Consider the following 13,097-nt stretch of genomic DNA (forward strand, 5'->3'; position numbering starts at 1 on the left):
CATCGGGGGGCAAATAGTGACCAGGGACCATGTGCCAGCACCGCAAGGGGGCCATGTGCCAGCACCACAAGGGGGCCATGTGCCAACACAAGGGGGCCATGTGCCAGCACAAGGATGGGGGTTATATAGATACCAGGATGAGGGAAATATATATGATTTGCAAGACGGACACTTGCATTATCAGACAGACCCCCATTTACCATAAAAAAATATTTTTTTCTCTTTTTCTTCACCAAAGTTGGGGGTGCGTCTTATAATCAGGTGCGTCATATAAAGCGAAAAATATGGTATGTGTGTTAGGGATTGTTTTTATTGTTGTTGGATGAGTTGTATTTTTCCCTCATACTAGTTTGGAATACATATGACATTTTTAGCAAGTTTTATTCAGTTTTCTCGCATTAAGTTATTTATTCCTGTACAAATCCTTTGTTAGGCCAAATTTGGAACATGGTATTCATTTTCTGAAAAGGATTTTGGAAAGCTAGAGATGGTTAAAAGGTGGGCAAATAGATTATTAAATGAGATGGATGGTATCTCTTATATTAGAGATTAAAATAACTAGGTTTAATCAGCTTTACAAAAGTATAGTAAATGTGTTATCAATATAAAGACCTGGCACATGATTTATTTCTTCCAAGAACCACAGTACATTCATTTTGTGTGAGGCAAAGGTGATTTTGATATCTAAAGAATAAAGGGTATTTTTCAATTAGAGTATTAAGTAAAGGTGATCAAATCTCCCGAGAATTTAACAAGGAAATTTGATTTCTATAGAATGTATTTGATGCAAATTGAAGTATCTTATTATGCTCTGGGGTTCTCTACAGATCCCAGAGCATTATAAGTGTAGAATGTAAAAAAATAGTTAATGCTCATTTTACCGCTTACCTGTCCCACTGTGTGACCCTCATCACCTACTGTGTTCACATTCAACAACTCACTCATCTTCTTTGGCCTTCTTCACTTTACCATGGGGTTTTTGAAGTAGAGTGGGCCTACCATAGGGTTTTTGAAATAGAGTATGCCTACCATGGGGTTTTTGAAATAGAGTAGGCCTACAATAGGGTTTTTGAAGTAGAGTAGGCCTACCATAGGGTTTTTGAAGTGGAGTAGGCCTACCATAGGGCTTTTGAAGTAGAATAGGCCTACCATAGGGTTTTTGAAATAGAGTAGGCTTACCATAGGGTTTTTGAAGTAGAGTAGGCCTACCATAGGGTTTTTGAAATAGGTGCAGGCCTACCATAGGGTTTTTGAACTAGAGTAGTCCTACCATAGGGTTTTTGAAGTAGAGTAGGCCAACCAAAGGGTTTTTGAAGTAGAATAGTCCTACCATAGGGTTTTGGAAGTAGAGTAGGCCTACCATAGGGTTTTTGAAATAGAGTAGGCCTCTGATGTCTCTGCGGGCTCTTACAAGTTTAAAATCTACGTCACCCATGATCTATTGAGATCCTGAGTGGACACGTCGTGACAGCATGGTGCGCAGTGATGTCAGTAGTCTTCTTGCACTGAAAGCTTTGGTGTAGATGGAAGCAGACTGAATAGTATGCACACAATGGGAAAAGGCGAAAAGAAGAAGCATAGAGGACAAAGTTGTGTGCTAAGGGACAGGTAAAAGGTGAGTATTAATTTTTTTAACCATTTTCTGGTCCAATGGCCACCATTTTGCATCAAATTGCTGAAAATTTGTATTCTGAAGAATCCTATTTTTATAGAATTCAAGGAGAACTCAATTCCACTGGAGTAAATTCACTCATCTCAGCGGTGATACTATGTCAGCATTTAAAAAGGACTGGTTTCTTTGCTTATCTATTAACAAATGGCATTGAGAGTTATAAATAAACTAGCGATAAAAGAGCATAATGGATTGAGAAAGCTTGTACTTGATGGGCCTGTGTTTTTTTCCTATCTATGTCAGTATGACATTAACAAAAATAGCAATCCTGGGATTGTTTTTCTTATTTAATTTCTCTGCACTGTTTACCATGCAGTATAATTGACAACTGTGTTCTGCTGGTTAACACAATTACAGTCATACCCAATTTATACATTTTTTTAAGTTTTACTACTTTAGCACAATGAAATCACATGGGTGAAAAGTAAGCAATGATGTGTGAGGGCAAATATTTTGTGAGACAATATTTACCGTAAAAATAAGGTAGTTTGCTTTAGCACCATTTTGAGGATATTTTTTATTCCAGTTTTTTCTTGGAATACAGAATACAAAATAAATGATGGATTTCTTTTATTTTCTTTTTTTTCTTTTTGACATTTAGCATGCATTTAGCATAGTTCACATGTTAGTTACTGTTATGCTGTGCTAATGATTCACTCACACCAGAATGTACATTGTACATCGAGCAAGTGCTATCCCACGTTTTTATCAGATAGCCCTCGGGCCAATGTTACTCAAAGGGGCAGAGCTGATGACCAATTTATTTCACTGTCAAAAACTGATAGTGAAAACAATTGCAGCGTGCTGTGAATTCACTTTGAAATTCATGTCTGTGGGTACTTGGAAAACATCGAACTGTATCCGTATGACATCCGAGTGCAGTCCGATTTCTGCAGACTCATACAATGGAGAAGAAGAAGAAATTTTGTTCTCCGTCTCCTCCTCTCCTGTGTAAGCGCCGGTCGTAAAGCAGAGCGGTGACGTCACCGCTGTGCTCTGCTTTACGGCCAGCCGGCGCTGACACAGGATGCAGGAGGAGTGCAGGGAAGCGGATGCCGGGGACGTGACAGGCACCGGAATGTAAGTAAGTGGTTTTTTTTTTTACATTTACAATGGTAACCAGGGTAAGCATGGGGTTACTAAGCACGGCCCTGCGCTTAGTAACCCGATATTTACCCTGGTTACCAGTGAACACATCGCTGGATCGGCGTCACACACGCCGATTCAGTGATGTCAGCGGGTGATCCAGCGACGATATAAAGTTCTGGCCTTCTAGCTCTGACCAGCGATGTCACAGCAGGATCCAGATCGCTGCTGCGTGTCAAACAAAACAATATCGCTATCCAGGACGCTGCAACGTGTGAAGGTACCTTTAAAGTTCTATGAAAATTTCTGAAAAATTAAATTATAATTCAATTAAGAGTTTTGTCAAATTGCAAAATGTACTTAATTTAGATAAATAATTAAATAATGGTTCAATATAATGTTAATATTTCCAGAATGAGTAATTAATGCACAATAACTAACCTCTAGGAAATTGGTCCCCAACTTTTTTGACATTGAGAGACACATTTTGCTCTGAAAAACGGTCGTGAACCACAATCTGTGAGAAGAAATTATAAAAGCCATATTTTGAAAAATAACAGATAGCTAGTTATTAAATGGTCATCACTAGTCATTAGAGGGTTATTTTAGTTATTTTCGGTCAGAGGGTCTACTATTTTTATGCTATATTCATATTTCATATAGCCATTGTAAAACTTGGGCCAGTCACGTCCACAAATTTGGAAACTGACTGGCTCTGTGTACAGCTCTTTGTACTTGTCCACATAGCGGATGGTTGCAGGAACGGTCAGCTAATTATATGCACTAGTCTGCCCAGTATATTGGACCAGACTAGACTACTGCATGCTGCAATTTTTGTTCACAGCACATAGGCTCATATCTGGCAGTACACAGGTCGAAAATAAGTTAGCTTGAGTATAACCTAACCCTGAATAAAGGCATTTGCGTATCACATTTCCTGCACGGACCATGATTTTGCGGACTGACCACTAGACTCCTGGCCTGAACTGAACAGCCTCATAGACCAGTAGCGTAGCTACCGGGGGGCAGAGGGTGCGGGCGCCCCGCGCCCGGTGCTCTGAGGGGGTCCACCCGGAGCTACGCTACTGTAACTGTATCGGCGCACGCAGTGTACCGATACAGTTACATTCTGCGCTGAGCAGGGAGAATCGATCTCCCTGCTCTTACGCTATTGGGCCCCAGAGCAGGTGGGGGGGCCCGGTGCCAGAAGTGGGCCCCTCGCCATCATCAGAAGATCAGCTGTACTCTGTACTTGCATTTAGCTGCGCTCCTTCTCCTATCATCTCCCTGTCAGTGTCAGCGTCTGACGTCGATGACACTGACAGCGGGTGCGATGACGTCACTGCCCAGAGCCAGCTGTCAGGAGATCAGCGGGAGCAGCGCAGGAACCAGGAAGAAGAGAGTTGAGTTGTTTTTTTTAATGGGTGCTGCTGCCTTATTACAGGGTCTGCCTTTGGAGGTGCAGCCTTATTACAGGGTCTGACTATGGGGGCTGCCTTATTACAGGGTCTGACTATGGGGGTGCTGCCTTATTACAGGGTCTGCCTATGGGGGGCTGCCTTATTACAGGGTCTGACTGTGGGGGCTGCCTTATTACAAGGTCTGACTGTGGGGGCTGCCTTAGGTCTGACTGTGGGGGCTGCCTTATTAGAGGGTCTGACTATGGAGGGCTGCCTTATTACAAGGTCTGACTGTGGGTGCTGCCTTATTACAGAGTCTGACTATGGGGGTGCTGCCTTATTACAGGGTCTGCCTATAGGGGTGCTGCCTTATTACAGGGTCTGACTATGGGGGGTGTTATGATCTGGTGGCCTAGGAGCAGCATGAGATGGACTCTGGAGAAGGTGGTCCCTGTACTGACCGCAAACCCTGAACCTAGCAGTGCAACTAGAAGTAGCCGTGGGGGGTACCTAACACTCCCTAGACCCCTCAGCACAGCCTAAGATCTAACTACCCCTAAAGACAGAAACAGGAAACCTATCTTGCCTCAGAGAAAATCCCCAAAGGATAGATAGCCCCCCACAAATATTGACTGTGAGAGGAGAGTAAAATAACATACGCAGATATGAAATCAGATTTTAGCATAGGAGGCCATACTAGCTAAAAAGAAAGAATAGAACAGAGTACTATGCGGTCAGTATAAAACACTAGAAAATATCCACCGCAGAAAATACGGATCACCACATCTGACTAAAGACATGGGGGGTATATCTGCATCTCCAGAGAAATAGCTAGGCTGCAAAAAATCCTTCACAGACTAAGCTGGACAAGACAAAAACATGAAAATGCACAGAACTTTAAGGTCCACAGCAGGTGGACAGCAAAAACAAAGCCAGGACTTATCTTTGTAGAAAAGCACAGCAAATTGGAGAGACCAGCAGGGAAGTGAATCCTTCAAGAACAATGGACAACTGGCACTGACCAAAGGATCCTGCAAAGCTATATACCCCAGTCAGTTTTGCAATTAGTAGATACACCTGTCCACTCCTGCAGTCCAGGCACAACTGCATTACCCTCTACAACCACCGGAGGGAGCACAAAAGCTGAATTCACAACGGGGGGGGGGGGGGGGCTGCCTTATTACAGGGTCTACCTAGGGGAGTGCTGCCTTATTACAGGGTCTGACTATGGGGGCTGCCTTTTTACAGGGTCTGACTATGGGGGGCTGCCTTATTACAGGGTCTGCCTATAGGGGTGCTGCCTTACTACAGGGCACTTATTGTTATAGGGGAACTCAGGTTACTGTGGCTATCAAAGGGGCACACAGGGCAATATTACTTTCCAGGGGCAAAACATGGGCACTGTTTTCTAGGGCACTTGCACCTGGCATTACTATATTATAGAGAGTTGCTTTAGACTTTAGAAGGCACAGAGAACCACACAGCAGGGGCAGTAATAGGGACACATACGGCAGAAGCGGCTCAGTATTGGGGTATCAGGTGCAGTAATAGTGCAGTAATAGGGTCACATACGGCAGCAGTGGCTCAGTATTGGGGTAGCAGGTGCAGTAATAGGGACACATACGGCAGCAGCGGCTCAGTATTGGGGTATCAGGTGCAGTAATAGGGACACATACGGCAGCAGCGGCTCAGTATTGGAGTATCAGGGGCAGTAATAGGGACACATACGGCAGCAGCAGCTCAGTATTGGGGTATCAGGTGCAGTAATAGGGACACATACGGCAGCAGCAGCTCAGTATTGGGGTATCAGGTGCAGTAATAGTTACACATACGGCAGCAGCCGCTCAGTTTTGGGGTATCAGGGGCAGAGTTAGGGACCCATACGGCAGCAGCGGCTCAGTATTGGGGTATCAGGGGCAGTAATAGGGTCACCTATGGCAGCAGTGGCTCAGTATTGGGGTATCAGCAGGGGCAGTAATAGATAAACATACGGCAGCAGCAGCTCAGTATTGGGGTATCAGATGCAGTAATAGGGACACATATGGCAGCAGTGGCTCAGAATTGGGGTATCAGGGGCAGTAATAGGGACACATACAGCAGCAGCAGCTCAGTATTGGGGTATCAGGTGCAGTAATAGGGACACATATGGCAGCAGCGGCTCAGTATTGGGGTATCAGGGGCAGTAATAGGGACACATACGGCAGCAGCAGCTCAGTATTGGGGTATCAGGTGCAGTAATAGGGACACATATGGCAGCAGTGGCTCAGTATTTGAGTATCAGGTGCAGTAATAGGGACACATACAGCAGCTGCGGCTCGGTATTGGGGTATCAGGTGCAGTAATAGGGACACATACGGCAGCAGCGGCTCAGTATTGGGGTATCAGGTGTAGTAATAGGGACACATATGGCAGCAGCGGCTCAGTATTGGGGTATCAGGTGCAGTAATAGGGGCACATATGGCAGCAGCGGCTCAGTATTGGGGTATCAGGGGCAGTAATAGGAACACATACGGCAGCAGCAGCTCAGTATTGGGGTATCAGGTGCAGTAATAGGGACACATACGGCAGCAGCAGCTCAGTATTGGGGTATCAGGTGCAGTAATAGGGACACATACGGCAGCAGCGGCTCAATATTGGGGTATCAGCAGGATGAGGAGTTTGTGCAGGTTAGAATAGATGGTGATGGCTGGAATTTGAGAAGTGAAATGTGTCTTTGTTGTATTCTCTGTAGGTGAGTCGTTGCTGGAACAAGTTGTCAAGTCAGTCTGGGCCAGATGGAAAAGACGGGAAAAATTAACGATTCCATCAGAAAGGACGTCAGCGGCAATTCATTATCTGTAACTGTGCTGTGATCTATGTTCTGTAGGGCTGGTATCTGACCATATGGCTGTAATATCCATATTGGTCTTTATATAGAGATTATCTTCAGTAACAGCGCGGTCATCTGCTGAGGCCCTCCTCCACTATTAGGGCGCATCACCGAGTTGTAATCAAGGTTACCTGGTTAGGGTCCCACTCAGAAGCTTCGCCCCCCTGGACCAAAACCCTAGCTACGCCTCTGTCATAGACATATATGACACTGTTAAGGTGTGGATACGGGACTCAGTCAGTCCTTAAATCACAGTTTCAGACCATGATATATGAATTTCTGAATGTGGCCTTTGTGTGAATTTAGCCATCCGTGTTTTACAGATTAACCGTGGGTCTCCCAAACTGAACAGCCTCATAGGTATATATTTACATCCCCACTATGAAAGATAAGAATGAGGGACACTTATTTAATTTATGCTAAGTCAGTACTCTCACCCACCTCTACATGGGCCCACACTGAAATATTGCTCCTAGTGAAGCCAGTTAGTGTTCCTACACAGTATGGTGCCATTTTCATGGTGTCCACAATGCCCACAGTGTACACACAGATCTGCTACATCAACACACACCTTGCATGTGTCCTGCTCCTGTCTGTGCTGTCTAGCCACTAGATCTTTCCGCCACTGATCAGTCTATGCAGAAACTGAATATCCTGCCAGGACCTTTATGTCATGTGAGAATGCGACGTAACAACAACAAGTAAAAACAAAACATTTGTATTGCGCTTTTCTCATAGTTGATTCCAAGCAGGGTTGCCAACTTGACTTTTATTTTTTCTGGACAGCTTATCAAAAAATCCACCTACATACAATGTTCTTATGGACACATTGGAAAAAGAAATCATTATGATTATAAGTGATCCATGTCTACAGCCAATAAATCTGATATGAGACATCAGGTGAATTTACTATAACTGTAAAATAATGCTCCCCCCACCCAAATACATAAGAAAATAAGGCAGGGGTCTCATGGCAACATAAACTCTGAATAGCCTTCTGTTATTCTATGGTTTTTACTGAAGCTGTTTTTGTTTATGGAAGCTCAAACAAAGGTCAGTGAGTCATTAGCTCAGGAACAGTTCAGACCAGTTCTGACTGGCTATATTGGCGCCTTTTTAATGGTTTGCTATTGGTGGAATATTATTTTGGCGGTCTTTTTTAAAGTATAAAAAGCCCTGCTTGGTGGTTCTTTCCCCATTCCGCTTGATATATGAAGAAAAGAAGATCCCACCTTCCCTCCCTTTATTTATTATTCCTACTGTCGTTATGGTTTATTTGTGGGAAAATCGCCCATTCTATAGGTGGATTGGTTTATTGGTGTTTTGAGGTTTGGACAATTTTATCTGAGTAATTTATTGATTTATTATATTATTAAGTCTTAATGTAACCCAAAATAAACTTCACTTCCATTTTATTCCAACAATTTGAATCATTTTTATTATTGGTTTGAATGGGTTTTTTGTGGCCATGGTAATCATAGTCAAAATCATCTGTATAAGTTTTTTCAGCTACAAAAACCCACAAACGCCTTCAATTTTTTTAACGGAAAGGACAAAAAAGTGTTGTATTATTAAGACTGATCTGAAATTTTTGGACGGTTGCCAACATTGATTCAAAGCACGAAACGGTCCTGGCAGGATTTCCAGTCTCGGCATAAACTGAATGGTGGAGGATGATGTAATGGTTCCCTGTTCCACAGCTTTATTCAGCAGTATCTGTGACCTGTGAAGACAGACACATCTGAAGTCGGAACATACTCTTAAGGTACTGTCACACTAAGCGACGCTGCAGCGATATAGACAACGAGCCGACCTAAACTAGATCGCTGGAGCGTCGCTGTTTAGGTCGCTGTAGAGACGTCAAACACAGCAACTCCAGAACGATGCAGGAGCGATCCAGTGACATAACGGCGACTCACTTATCGTTCTCGCTCCATGTAAAACGTTGCTGGCGTTGTTGCTTTTGATGTCAAACATGATGATACACGCCGATCTAGCGACCAAATAAAGTTCTGGACTTCTAGCTCCGACCAGCGATATCACAGCGGGATCCAGATCGCTGCTGCGTGTCAAACACAACGAGATCGCTATCCAGGATGCTGCAACGTCACAGATTGTTGTAGTTCTCATTGCAAAGTTGCTGAGTGTGAAGGTACCTTTAACCTCCAGTGAGACAATGGGATAGCTCCCCAAATTCCAGACAGTTCCAACGGGAAGGTGGCCAGTCTGTTCTTTGCAGTTTATGATCGGACACATGGATGTCTGAATTCTGCCTCAGGGCACATGCACACAACCTATTTTCTCGTAAGTGTACTATTGGTGATATTCCCATGCCATTTTTTCCCCCTGAGCTGAGTAATCCATAGAATAAATGTGAGTCATTCGATTTTGATCCAAATGTCAATGTAAGTCTAAGGGGCTATTGAAAAGATTGAACCATATTAGCATAATATCTGAGTTTGGTCCAATTTTAGTGAAATGGCAGAATGGAACAGGGGGGGACTTTTTTCTCTCTCCGTGTCTGAGAAAAGCTGACACTGATCAAACTTTGATTCAAATAATGACCCCGATGTGGAAAAAATGGTGGTGTGACCCTACCCTTAAGCTTATACCACACTATATCAATACATCCCCATATCCACCAAGGTGTGGTCCTGTGATTGTTACTAGAGGAGTGGTGTCATGACAACATAGTGCATCACCGCTTTAGTTAGCCAGGCCTTTAGCTCATGTAGAGACTGATGGCAAACGACATTGAGCTCAACAACTAGATGACCAAAGCAGTGATGTGTTTACATGACCGATGTAGTCACAACACTGGGACCGCAGCACCGGTGGGAAGCTGGCGCTGGACCCTGGTAGGGGTGGGGGAGTGAACGATGTATTTATTTTATGTAATTTTTACACTTTACGCCTTACTAAAAGTTGACATCCCCTTATAATGGGTCTGAGAGCTATTCAGTGGCTACATGTGCTCTTTATTTGAGAGGGAGGGAGCCCTAAATCCTTCAGTTCTCCCTCTGAGCTCTGCATTCTCATTCTAAGTGCAGACACATGAGGGACATAAGCAATCTTTCAGAAGTGATGGTGGAGTGGGGGGAAATCTGTGCTGTGTTGTTTTCTTATAGTTATTAAGGTTGAAGGAAGACTTTAAGTCCATCTAGTTCAACCCATAGCCTAGACTATCATGCCGTAACATGTTGACCCAGAGGAAGGCAAAAAAAAACATGTGGCAAAGAGTAAGCTTCACATTGGGGAAAAAAATTCCTTCCCGACTCCACATACGGCAATCAGACTAGTTCCCTGGATCAACACAATATCAGCATCATTAGAAATCATGGATAGAACCCGCCTCCAGTTGCTGACAGAGTCTTAATGTCTGCCCAGGCTGCTACTAGCACTCACTAGATAAGCAGTGGAAACAGCCTGTGTAAAGTGTCTGTGCTCTCCACTCATTGATGTGCCGGTTCATCTCACTGTCCTGCAAATCTGAGTGCATGACAGATCAGAAGGCAGAGCCAGCCGCAGTGAGGGGAAAGACGTCATCAACAGGTAGGAGGCAGCCTTAACCTCTTCATGGCTCCTCCTCCTGCACTTTGTCCTCTTCTCGCTGTCTGCTTTACACTGGACTAATGTCCTGATGAAAAAGACATCCTCGAAACACACTGCAGGGGCTCGCCATGTGGCCTGTGAGCTAAAGTTTGGGGATTCCTGCTCTAGGATATGAAAAGAAGTTAAATTGCTTGCTACTAAATAGCAAGCCACTTCCTCTTTTTTTACAGGGATCATATCTGTTCTTCTATACATGCATTTTAGAACTGTTCAAATTGTGTGCCAATTTATGGAGTGCAGAGACAGGGCATATTTACAGATGTACAGTGCGTTAGTGTGCCCACAACTGAGGCACAAGTACATTAGTCATTTAGTATTTTATAACAAAAGTTCCATTCATAAAAAATGGAATTGTAGCTTGTCCTATGGTACAATGCAAAAGCACAACCTACTGTACATCTGAAACTCAAAACCTCTATAACTTCAAAGTATTGAAGATAAAGTTGGTGGAGAACAGCAACAAAACGTTCATTGTTCGAAAACTAGCACCAGCAAAATGAACAAGCTATTCTAACTGCTAATATATATTTTACTATAACAAATACATCTGAAGTTTATTGTAACTCTGTCTATTCTAAAGAACTGATATCAGGAGGTGCTAAGTATGCTTTTAGTCACTAGAAAAGTATCACATACTTATATTGGCTCATAGATTCTTCATTGCACCTATTCTAAAATCAGTTTTAAAAAGATTTAGAAAATACAAAATAATGTTATTATTTTTATGTCTACATACCCATATGTATTTTTAACCCCTTCATGCTGCAGTCCTTTTTAGGCTGGTTTCACATTTGCGTTTTTGCCGCTGTGTTTGTAACGCATAAAAACGCATGTGTCTTGTTTTCCTATATTTAACATTAAAAACGCATGCGTTTTTTTTGTACGTGTTTGGCCGCGTTTGATGACGCATGCGTCTTTTTGTCGCTTGCGGCTTGGCGCAGAAATGCAACATGTAGTAATTTCTAGAGGAGTTTTTTTGCTGCCAAAAAATGCATGCGTTCGATTGCGTCAAAAAACCTATTGCTGTCTATGTAAACGCATGTGTTTTTAACACATGCGTTTGGTTGCGTTTTTGAATGCATGCGTTTTCATAGAGAAAAACAAGTCTAGACACTGATAAGCCACCCCCCACCATCAAGGTGATAAAGGTATCCAAACCCTAACCCTAACCCTAACCCTAGCCCTAACCCTAACCCTAACCCTAAGCCAAAAGGGATCCAAACCCTAACCCTAACCCTGACCCCAAAGGGATCCAAACCCTAACCCTAACCCTAGCCCTAACCCTAACACTAACCCCAAAGGGATCCAAACCCTAACCCTAATCCCAATGGAATCCAAGCCCTAACCCTAACCCTAACCCTAGCCCTAACCCTAACCCTAACCCCAAAGGGATCCAAACCCTAACCCTAACCCTAGCCCTAACCCTAACCCTAGCCCTAACCCTAACCCTAGCCCTAACCCTAGCCCTATCCCTAGCCCTAACCCTAATGGGAAAATGGAAATAAATACATTTTTTTATTTTTTTATTTTTCCCTAACTAAGGAGTTGATGAAGGGGGTTTGATTTCTATTTATAAGGGGTTTTCTAGTGGATTTTTATGATTGGCAGCTGGCACACACTGAAAGACGCTTTTTATTCCAAAAAATATTTTTTGCGTTACCACATTTTGAGAGCTACAATTTTTCCATATTTTGGTCCACAGAGTCATGTGAGGTCTTGTTTTTGGCAGGACATTTTTATTGGTAACATTTTCGGGCACGTGACATTTTTGATTGCTTTTTATTCCGATTTTTGTGAAGCAGAATGAACAAACACCAGCTTGTGAAATTTCTCATCATGCGTACCAAAAGCGCAAACGCAGGTAAAAACGCATGTAAACGTGTACAAACGCGGCTTTTTTTAACCGCATGCGAAAAACGCAGCGTTTGTACGCATTTGCATGCGTTTTTTTCACCACTTGCGGATGCATTTAAAACGCTGCAGATTTAAACGCAAATGTGAAACCAGCCTTAGTTTTTGCTTTTCTGCTTTTCGCTTTTCTTTTCTCCCAGAGCCATAACTTTTTATTTTTCCGAGTTGTTCTTTTGAATGACACCATTGGTTTTACCATATCATGTACTGGAAAACAGGAAAAAAAATTACAAGTGCGGTGAAATTGCAAAAAAATTGCAATTCTACAACTTTTTTGGGGGATTTTTTGTTTACCATGTTCACTAATGCTAAAACTGATCTACAAGTTCATAGATGGCAAATATGTACAGGTTCTATTTTATTTAAGTGGTGAAAAAAAATCCAAAGTTTGTTAAAAAAAGAAAAAAATGGCATCGTTTTCCAAGACCTGTAGTGTCTCCATTTTTCGTGATCTGGGGCTTATTTTTTTTTTTTGCGAGCCGAGCTGATGTTTTTAATGATACCATTTGCAATGTTGTAGCAAACAAAAATACGTAACTCTGGCGTT

The sequence above is a fragment of the Ranitomeya imitator genome, chromosome 6, assembly GCF_032444005.1.
Source record: "Ranitomeya imitator isolate aRanImi1 chromosome 6, aRanImi1.pri, whole genome shotgun sequence".
Lineage (NCBI taxonomy): Eukaryota > Metazoa > Chordata > Amphibia > Anura > Dendrobatidae > Ranitomeya > Ranitomeya imitator.